Here is an 11,452-nt window from a genome sequence, read left to right as displayed (position 1 = left end):
GCTTCAGACAGCTTTCTAAATTTCATAGGCAGCTGTGGCTTTTGAGTTACACCCCAAATCTGGTGCTTCTTAGCCACACAGTATGGGCAGATCTAAACATGTTTCTCCTCTGTGAAACGGGGCAGAAATGTCAGTTGCATGGTGTGTTGCAAGAAGTCAAGGCAGTAACTCATGTGAAACTTCTTTGTCAAATTTAAATTATTATCCAAGTAAAAATATTATAGCAGTATTATTCTTGGGAGTCAATCATGCCACACCAAGGATAAAGAATAGACAGTAATGATTTCACCCTATAGCACTCATCACACAATCAATATATTCTCACAAAAGTTTCCTGAAAATCCACAGAAAAACTCTTTAGGTTATCAGATAATGAAACCTATAGAGAATAGCTCTTCAATATACAAGCGAATTTCTCCTCTTGGATAGAAAATGACAAAGCATTTTACATGGCCCCAAACCTACATAGCACACTTTTCTAGCAGATGTCCACGTTTAAAAGATTTGAGGTTTAAGGAAAGAAGTGCTATTTTGCCTAAGAAACAGTTGTTTTAAGTTGAGATCAGTATGAAAAAATGAAAAAAGATTCACAAAATAGTGTTGGGGATGGAGACACAGGAAGATTTTTATACTGTAGCATCAACTCTGAAACTGCTGTCACCCAGATACCTCAAAATTCTAGCTTAGTAGAACTGAGTGGTACCCCGAAGTTCATGTTGTCTACTCTTGTTTTCTAGGTGTCTTATTCAGCTCAGACAGCTATAACAAAATACCACAAACTAGGTGGCTTAAGCAATGAACATTTATTCCTCACCATTCTGGAAGTCGGGAAGAGTGAGATCAGGATGCCAACATGATGAAGTTCTGGTGAGGGCTCTCTTCCTGGCTTGCAGACAGCTGCCTTCTTGTTGTGTCCACATATGGCAGGGAGAGACAGACAGAGAGAGAGAGAAAGACAGATGGAGAGTGCACGCTAGCTTTAGTCTCTACCTCTTCTTTTAAGGACACTAATCCCACCCTTATGGCCTCATCTTAACCTAATTACCTCCTAATTATCTTTGGGAAGTAATACCATCACATTGTGCATTTGAGTTTCAATATATGAATTTGGCAGGGCAGAGGAGCAGGGCAAGGCTGAAACATTCAGTCAGTAACACCACATGAGGAAAAGAAGATCCGGAAAAGTTAAATGACTTGCCCTAGATCATGTTATTAAATTCACGTTGATTAATCAAATATTTTTCCTTTTCACCAATCTGAAATTATAGAATTGAACATGATGCAGAAAGAAAAGTTCCTTTACTTCTGCATACAGTTGCTAATAAAGCCTTTTCCTTTTTGAGATGGGTCTTTCTCTGTCACCCAGGCTGGAGTGCAGTGGTATGATCTTGACTCGCTGCAACCTCTGCCTGCTGGGTTCAAGCGATTCTCCTGCCTCAGCCTCCTGAGTAGCTGGGACTACAGGCGTGTGCCACCATGCCTGCTAATTTTTGTATTTTTAGTAGGGACAGGGTTTCATCATGTTGACCAGGCTGGTCTCGAACTCCTGGCCTCAGGTGATCCTCCCGCCTCAGCCTCCCAAAGTGCTGGGATTACAGGCATGAGCCACCATGCCTGGCCAATTGCTCATAAAGTCTTTTCTAATCAAACCCTATGTAACTCACTTCATGATGTATCTGCAAGTGGACTAAGGACCCACTGAATATTCTTGTCGAGGTCTAGCAATAATTCTGAGATCCCTTTTAAGTATTTGTAAAATTTAGTTGTTTTCCTTATTTCAGAGAGTTCCAGATGTTTTGACCCTGGGGAAATGTATGAATAGATTAAGAAAATAAGATTCAGATTTCTAGTTGAATGATTTCATTAGCTGATTATTTTATTTAATTAGACATGCAAGTCTACTTTTCACTCTAGGAGAAGAATTTTCAAATTGTCTCCCAAAAAGAAAAGAAAAGATGAGTTTCCTTTCTAAGTATATTAGTCAGGAGAGGCTAGGTTATACTGAAGTACAGAAAAATCTCTGGAATTTACAGTAACAAAGGATTATTTCTCATTCTTGCTAAATATCTATGGGTGTCGGAGAGGTCTCCACTCCACACGTCTATGCCAGGGGTGGGATGCTGATGGAAACTCCATCTGGGGGGCAGCAACAGCTGTGCCACTGGGAAAGGGATTTGGTAAACTGCACACTGGCTCTTCATGGTTCTGCCTGTAAGTGCCACATCTCACTTCTGCTAATACATTATTTGCCAGCTTAAATCACAGGATCACAGCTAAATGCAGAGGGGTCAGAATACTTCCATCCTTCTATGCACCTGGAAGAAGAAAACCCAAAGTTTTGGTGAACATCTCTAATGGCCACCATACTAGGAATAAAAAAGGAAAACAGAATACACCCCAACTTTGTCAAAACGCCAGTGTCTCACACCATCAGTATGAATCAAATTCCCAAATATTCATCAGCTATACAATAAAATATCTTAACACATTAATAGAGTTTCCTGAATTCATTTCTTCATCTCTAACAAGAGAATTGCATAGAATGGAAAGCAAGTACAATAAAGTAAACTAAATTGGGGCTGGGGTGAAGTTTCTAGAAATGGTTTGTGGGCCAGCAAAGTGTGGAGGCATGTTTATACCTTTTATGGATTTTATTAGTCTCATTTCTCGGAGGAGAAGTCATGTGTTTATGACATGCCAATACTGGTCAACAGTCTTTCCAAAATAATTGGACAGCAGGAAAGTTATAGCTGTAGCAGGGGAAAAAGTTCATTTTCACGTAAATTGCCAATAGGAATATTTGTTTAATGAGTCACTCTAGAAAGAGATGTTATATCTTTAAAATTTAACCTTTTTGGGAAATATCTTAAGGTCTAGAATATGTTCAGACAACCTTCATTTGTTTCTTTTATTTGGATACAATCATTTGCTTAGACATATATTTTTAAACTTTTAATGTATTGGTAGCAACAAAGTTTTCAAGTAGGGAAACACTTAAACTAGCTCAGAATCTCCCCTAAATTAAAAAATAGAGTTTTGTACTTTCCAGAATAATAAGCATTTTTTTCTTTTTTCTTTTGTTTTCTTTTTTTTTTTTTTTTTTTTGAGGCAGAGTTTTGTTCTTGTTGCCCAGGTGGAGTGCAATGGTGCGATCTCGGCTCACTGCAACCTCTGTCTCCTGGGTTCAAGCGATTCTCCTGCCTCAGCCTCCCAAGTAGGTGGGATTACAGGCACCCATCACCACGCCCAGCTAATTTTTTGTATTTTTAGTAGAGACAGGGTTTTGCCATATTGGCCAGGCTGGTCTCGAACTGCTGATCTCAGATTATCTGCCCGCCTTGGCCTCCCAAAGTGCTGGGATTACAGGAGTGAGACACCATGCCTGGCCAATAAGTACTTTTATAGCCTTTCTTTAAATCTTTCTTGATAAAGAGCTACAAAGCAAGAGGAAATTACGAGAGGCAAAGTTTGCTGGTTTACTGTTTTATTTTATCTCTCCCCACTACCCCTTAAATATTTGTAACAGAGCAAGGTTAACATTAAAACCCTTACCACCATAAACTAAAAATATTTATTACACAATTCATGTCTAAGATGCAAATGAATATACAACAGTAAGATGATTTCATACAGAGGTACAGTGAATTCTGTGTGACTAGGGTAAGTCAATTTTGTGTTTTAGTTTTTGTGTGTGTGTGTTTCAGTAGTTTTGAGTTATTATAATTAACTGAGTAATGACTAGAATGCTATATATCATGTAATTCACATTGTTTTTCTCATTTAATCTCCACAGTAAATCTACTTTTAGAACTGAGGAAACTGAGGATGAAGTGACTTGACCAAGGTCTCCTAGCTACTTAGCAGAGGAATACTCTTTAGAGATAAATAATTGCGGTGACATTTCAATCAAAATATCTGATAATTGCAGTGCTTTCCCACACTCTAGGAGAAGAAATAATTTAAATGATACATTGATTCATAAACACACAAGTACTCATTCTGTGTCTTTTCCTATCACAAAGCCCATGAGAGTTGAATAAGTCTGCAAGACAGAGGCTAAGAAAAGTTGGCTCTGGCATCAGACAGGCTGACTTGGGTGAGGCTCTGCAATGGTACCTTGGATGGGTACTTATTTTCTCTAACCTCAGTTTCTTCATCTGCAAAATGGGAAACAATATTGGTGCTTTCCTCACGGTTTTGCTAGGAAAATGAAATAAGACAATATGTTTTGGCCGGGCGCGGTGGCTCAAGCCTGTAATCCCGGTACTTTGGGAGGCCGAGACGGGCGGATCACGAGGTCAGGAAATCGAGACCATCCTGGCTAACACGGTGAAACCCCGTCTCTACCAAAAATACAAAAACTAGCCGGGCGAGGTGGCGGGCGCCTGTAGTCCCAGCTACTCGGGAGGCTGAGGCAGGAGAATGGCGTAAACCCGGGAGGCGGAGCTTGCAGTGAGCTGAGATCTGGCCACTGCACTCCAGTCCGGGAGACAGAGCGAGACTCCGTCTCAAAAAAAAAAAAAAAAAAAAAAAATGTTTTTGTGCAGTACCGTGCATTAAACGCTCCATAGCATGCACTTGATATATACTAGGCTTTATTGTTGGATAAACAAAGATAGTCATGGCTCCTCTCAGAGGAGCTCCCTGATTAGGGAGAGGAGAGAAACGTTTAAATAGCGTTTCCTGTCCAATGTGATGTGAGCAGTAGGGAAACCAGGGAAAGGCACGAATGACTCTCTTGGAAAAGTCTAAAAAGGTTTCATAGAGGTGACCTTTGAGCTGGTGATTATAGGGGGCGCAGTGCTTCACCGGATGGAGAAGGAGGTAGACATTCCGGCTATGTCCAAATGTGGGGTGGAAAGGCGTGTTTGGGGACCTCAATACTCAGGATAAGGAAACATTGGAGCGAGAGAAAGGGAACTAATGAAAGTGCATGGAAAACCACTAAGGGTGGGACCTTGGGGGCTTGGACGGTAGAGGGCCAGTCTTCCGTGGCCATGAGGGAGGGAAACTGGAGGATCGCGAGGTGGCGCTGTGGCTCCACCTTAAGGGAAGATTCCGGAGCCCGCGGGTCACCCGCACTCCCAGGGCAGCCTCCGAGAGGTGGGGCAGTGCGGTCTTGGTGGGTATGGCATCTTCACGGCAGTTGCCAAAAAAATGACGTTGATAAAGATAATAAATACATAAGCAAATAACCCGGAAGCGGTCCCTTTTAGGACACATGGCAAGCATCAATAATCAGAGACGGTCCGCGAGGAAGGAATAAGAGCACGGAACTGTCCAGCAGGGACCGTTCCCAGTTCAGTCCGGGTAATCTGTGTGCCCACAGCGGGAACCCGCATCGCCTGCCGGGAGCTGAGCTGTTGGCTAAGCCGCGTCTTCGGGCGGGTCCTGCGCCCTGCAGGCGTCTCTCTACAGCCAAAGGCGTAGTAGTCTGCATGCCTGCCCTTGGGCCCTCGGTCCACACCCTGCCTGGACCTAGATATTTTTGGATTTTTTTTTTTTTTTTTTGCTGAATTTCATACGCACAAGTGTACACAAAACCACGTATGAGTTCAGACTTACACACGTGTACGATGCTCTTGCACAATACACACGGACTTTTGCACATGCACACCCCACTCACTTAAACTAGACACGTCTACACATGACAGGTGCACACACTAGACAATGCGCACTCACGCCCGTGTGCACCAATACCTTAAGCACCCACGCACACATACAGCCAAGTGCGCACTGTCACTGGCACACACACTTACTGCACCGGCCCACAAATGTACAGCCACTTTTCGCACATGCAAATATATTTGCACACACATATCATACACATCTCGCATCCCAGTAGCCAACAAAGACCTCGCAGCACGGAACGGTGTGTAAATATCCAGCAAATTGCCCCTCGAAGGAAGTATGCGTGCAAACTTTTTGTTATCCAGGCATCTCGAGCTTGTCTGCTAAATTCGCGTTCCCTCCTCCAACTTTCCCCTGAGTAAATAGGCCTGTTAGTCCCTGTCTCCCCTCTGAGAACGTTTTAAGGCCAAGGTTTCTTCCATAAGATTTGCGCTACGGAAGGGATGCTAATTTTCAAATCGCTGGGAAGCTCCTTTCTCCCACCCCAGAGCCTCCTTCTACCGAGGGAGCAGGGACCTTCCCAGATAGGACTCCAATCTCGTGGGCTAGCAGACTGTGGGCAAGGGCCACCGGGTGGGATATGACGCGCCCTGGGGCATCCTCTGACTTAAAGATCCTTTCCGGCAATGCCCCCAACTGTATTCCCCCGACTCAGAATGACTTCAGCTTTTAGTTATCTATGGTCATTCTAGGGCAGAATCAGCATCTCCTCCATTAAAGCACATCCGCAAGTGTCCAGATTTCTGTCCTTCGATGGACATCAGGAACATCCCTGCAAAGTCAGATACTTAGTCTGTTCCAACTGGCGAGCTTGCGTGAGCTCTAAGATCTCAGCTAGGACTGGGAGAGACAAGTGACTGATAGGAGGTCACATAGTAAATGTGGCAGAGCCGGGGCCCGGGCTGGCACGTCCCTGGCGTGCTCTGTCCCTGCAGGCCAGGAGAGAGAAGCACATCGGTAACTGACCACGTGAATGCGCACTCAGTACGCGCATTAGTTAGGATGTTTCATAATCTTCCCATTTTCTCTCTCTCCTCTGCTCCCTGCCCTCGGGAGGCATCGTGCACGCTCGCTTTTCTCCTCCCGGTTGCGGAACCCGGGCCCAAGGGCTCCCCAGCCAAAGGACACTTGAGCGTTTGGGGGCAAGAGATTCGCACCACAGCTGGGTGGACGGTTTGGCTCTATATTTAAGGGGACAGGCTCTGGCGATATTCAGGCTTGGCGACTTTATTAACTGTTGGCCGTGGACAGGTTTTTCAACTTCGCTCCCAAGGCCTCCGTTTGCTCACCTGAAAAACGCGGAGTGGTCTTATTTGCCGTGGTCTGTGGCGGATATTCAGTGAGTTCCTGCCCGTAAAGCCTTCAACAAATGGGATCTATTATTATCTGGGGCCGCCTGGTGGGGGGAACCCGAGAGAGTCGGCAGGCTCGCCCCGGAAAGATCTGTAGGAACCCCTTGCCCCAGTCTCCTGGCCCTAATCGAACTATGAGCTCCCAGCCGGGGACAGAGCCCCGCGGTGTTGTTTGCTTGGTCTCTGTCTTCTAGCCGTCTGTGGGTGTCTTTGTCCTTCTCTAGGCCTCAGTTTCCCTGTATGTACCATGGGGGGAGTGGGAGGTGAAGTTGCGCTCCCAGGATCGGGAAGTATCGGTCATACTGGGCCAGGAAAGGTGGCCTTCTCTGGAGCGCAGGGAGTCGGAAACAGAAATCAGATTCTGGATTTCCAGTGGACCCCTGGCCTGCTACTCCCACGCGTTCCCCGAGGACTGCGCGTAGAGATCACCGAGGAAGAGAGCCACGGATTTGAGGGCTGGCGGTGTCTCACCGTGCTCCGCCACTCCCGCCATCTTCGGGGTGCAGTTCATGGGCCCGGCAGAGCTGCGCCCCCGCGCAGGTCCCGGCTTTCCCGGGCCCCGGGGCCGCCACTCACTCCTATTCTCCACCGGGCAGCGCCGTGGCCCTTACGCCTCTCCACCTCAACCCCGACTCCAGGTTGCTGGTCGACTCCTCTGGAGCGGCCGCAATCTGAGGGACTTTGCGCCTTGGCTTAGGTCGTCCCATCTTTCTTTTCCTCTTTCCCTTCCAAGCACTTAAGTAGGCATCTGTCCTCCCGCCTCGTTCAAAGCTGTCCCTGGCAGGTGGGGAGGGAAAGGGGCACGTCCGGGGACGGTTTGCCCTTCTGGGGGCGCGCCCTCACAAGGCGAACGGAGATCAAGAGAATTTTCAAAGTGACAGGTCCCAAGTCTGGCCTCCTGGGGGCGGACGAGCAGAGACGATTCCCTCTTTTGCTGGGACCCTCCCACGGGTCTTAGTTTGGCTGTATGTATCTGGTCTCTTCTCTTTGGGGAGACCGGTGCGTTTCTACTGGAGCTCCCAGAAATTACTAGTAGATGTTGCCTTTCAGGAAGGGGAGTTGATTTCCCTGTGCCTCAAGAGGGTTGGGATAGCCAAGGAGCACAAGGTCAGGGTGGGAGTGGGTGGGTAGGGAGGGCTTGCACACTGCCCTGGGCTTCCTCCAGGCCCAGGTCAAGAGATTCAGAGAGCTGGGCAGCCCTCCGAGCATCTGAGGAGCTGAGTATCCTGAACTCCCACAGCTGCAGAAATTTTGAGGAGCTCAGCAGGGAAACTAGGCTCCAGGGGAAACCCCAAACCTCTAGTTTTTCTTTCCAAGTGTAAACTCATTCTGCTGTCATTTTTTCCCCAAGCAAAAGTCTCTTTTCCTCACTCATTCCTTCTCTTCCTTCTTTTTGTCTTGATAGTATATATTCAAAAATCAAGAGTTTCCAAATAACTTTAAATACAGATCCCAGGGACCAACACAAGAGGTTGTGATTCTGTGGGTGAGGATAAGGCCTGGAAATCTGCATTTCTAACAACTGCCTGCATCCTTCCCCATGTGATTAGCCTGATGAACCCAGTTTGGGGATTACTATTATAAACTAAATCAATCACACATATGCTATAAAGCCCAGGCAATGCTGTACATACAAGAATATCTCTTTACAGGATACCTTTACTATAAAGTATATACCTAAGGTAATTGTGATGGATAGTGCTTGAAGTATCTGCTTTCAGATATGATGGCAATCACCCTCTACACACATGCTTTGTCTCTGGAGGTGATGCTACCCTCACATGAAGATTTAGAGTATTTAAGAGGTTCTTTTTCAAAGTTTAAAATTACAATTGCTGGTTCAATATTCACCAGAGAAAATCCACAAAAAATCTATTGCTTTGCTGGCCTGGGTGTCATTTCCAGTTTTCTGTCACTCACTCTGCTCACTCTGTCTCTCTTCCACCTTCTCTTTAGCCTCCTTCCTACTTAAACATTTATTACAGGATGAGAAAGCCAGGTTGAAAGCACAAGGACACCCAGAAGAAAAGCTATGAATACACTCTGCTTGATTAAAATAAAGCACACTCACCACCCCAGGTGAGGTATATGCTATCTCTGCACAGCCAAAGGGAATTAGTCTTATCAAAATATTCCTGCCCCCTTTTATTTTTCTTCCTTCTCTAGCCTGGCAGGTATGGAAATTGCCTCCCTCATATTTAGTTCGTGGAGAGACTGGCTCTGGGGTAGAAATTGAGCTGCTCAAGACTTCTTGCTTTGTGCCACTTTCTCATTTGGGTCAGTCAGCTTCAGGCTCTCAACAAACGCTTCCTTTGCAGATGCTTCTAGATTCTGCTCGACCCCAGAAATCTATCTGCTGTGTGTTTCTTGCTGATCCTGGACCTGACGGTGTCTATGCTTTTCCTTTCCCTGGCACTTTTGTCACCTTCCGTTGGCAGTGATCTGCTCCCTTCTTGTGTGTCCCTCACCATTGGAGACATCCCACCAGACTCAGCTGGGTGTCCTTCAGTTAAGGACTGTTTACTGGAGAGTAAAATGGAGGTTCAGGCAGTTAAAGAGAAGGAGGCCTGGGCCTTTTGCCAGGGCTATATGGGACCCATTGATAGGATGGGTGGGCTTTGCTTCCTGATCTCCTTACCTTCCAGGATTCTCTCTGAGCTGGAGAATATGGCCCAGGCAGGGGGAGGGATTGACTCTGGGGACCCCCTTGGACCTGGAGCATCAGGTTAAGTTTGGAGTTTTAGAAAGTTTTTAGCAGGCCAAGTTTCAATTGTGCATTTAAATACTATAGAGACTGAAAATGTTCATATACCTATCCTCACAAACCTACAGTCCTTCAAGTCTTTCCACCATTATACCCTTCTTCAACATGAACGCTATGTTAGGAACCCTTGTAAATGCTATGGGGATCCAGAAAGATCAGACCAATCCCTTCAAGGAAGTCCTGGAAGAGATGGCATTAATTATGGTACCAGGGGAAAGTGCTCAACACACAAGAGATCTAGATTACACATGTGAGAGCTGGGCAGGCCTTGTGCACAGGAGATAAAGCAGTGTTTGAGGACAGTGGCCATGCACTGCAGGCCAGGACCACACTCTTTCATCCAGTTTAGGAATCAGGAAGTGGCTCCACTGCTCTGCCAAGAGCACAAAGCATAAGTCTTGCCTGTCTCTATTCAACATGGACATATGTACTTTTCCATCGCTGACCCCATAAGCTTCTTAAATCAAAGGACCAAGGAAGGCCAGCAGAAAGGGGACCTGGATTTCTGGCAGAGAATTTCCCCGAAAGAGTCCTTAGCAGATTTGGCTGCAGTCAGGGAGTTCCTTTGAAGGCAATGAAACAGAAGTTCACCATGTGCTTATTAGAGGTTACAACCTGCTAAAAAATGATGGGGCACATTACCCAGAAACTTCTAGCTATTTCCTTTGCCAGCCACAAAGATACATGCTGAAAGGCCTGAGGAAGGAGACAATTTCATCCTTTTTTCTTTCCTTCTTTCCTTCCATCTCTCCCATTTCCATTCGTTCCTCCTCCCTCTCTCCTTCTTTCTCTCTCCCTTCTTCTTTCCCATTTTCTTTTCCCCTTCTTCCTTTTTTCCCCTTCCCCTTTTCTTCTTTCCTCCCCACCTTCCTTCTCTTCTCCCCCCACCCTTTTCATATGGCAGAGACAGAGTTAGGAAGGATTTGTTCAAGCCCTCCTTTTTAACAGAAGAATAAAGGAGGATGAGAAAAACCCTGCACCAAATAACCAGCTAATCAAGGACGGTTAACATCGCTGTTGCTTTGGTAGTTACTCTAAAAACAAACAAACAAACAAACAAACAAACAAACTACTTGGGGTGGGGAATGAGGGGTTGGCATTTGAGAAGATTTAAAAACGCATCCTGACACAGCCCCAGTGACAGCATTCATTCCACCATTCACTTATCTCGAGGACTGCCCGAGAGAGGTGAGCGTGTGAGTGAGAACAGTGCCCAACCCTGGCAGCCTCTAGGCTAGCGGCCGAAAGAGAAGCGTTTCAGAGGCCGGGGTGGGAGCAGAGCCTGGCCCCCAACTTCCTGGGAACCCACAGCTCCTCATTTCCCGGGGCCCAGCGTCCATTCACCCCTCCCAGCGTGGAGGCCGTGCCCCTCCGCGAGTTACCAGCCCCGACCTCGCGCACCCATATTCCATCCCACCGCCCCCGCCTCAAAGCGAAGAGGTGGGCACCTGGGACGCGCGTCCTGCTTTTTCTGCCCGGGCTCTCCCGTCTCCTCCACTTTTGTCCCCGACGTCCCAGAACAGCGGAGCAGGACGCGGCATCAGCCCTCGGAGGGCGCAGCCTGTGAGCCTCCAGCGCGCTCAGGGCGCGGCGAGGATGCTAAAGGACTGCAATGGCCAGGATGCAGACCCCAAGCTCAAATTCCTGGGGAAGACACCCGCCTCCCTTTCCCTCTGTTCCCTCTCCGTCCTCGCTCGGACCCGCT

Source organism: Rhinopithecus roxellana, chromosome 3 (genome assembly GCF_007565055.1).
Source record: "Rhinopithecus roxellana isolate Shanxi Qingling chromosome 3, ASM756505v1, whole genome shotgun sequence".
Taxonomy (NCBI): Eukaryota; Metazoa; Chordata; class Mammalia; order Primates; family Cercopithecidae; genus Rhinopithecus; species Rhinopithecus roxellana.
Note: the sequence above shows the minus strand (reverse complement) of the source record.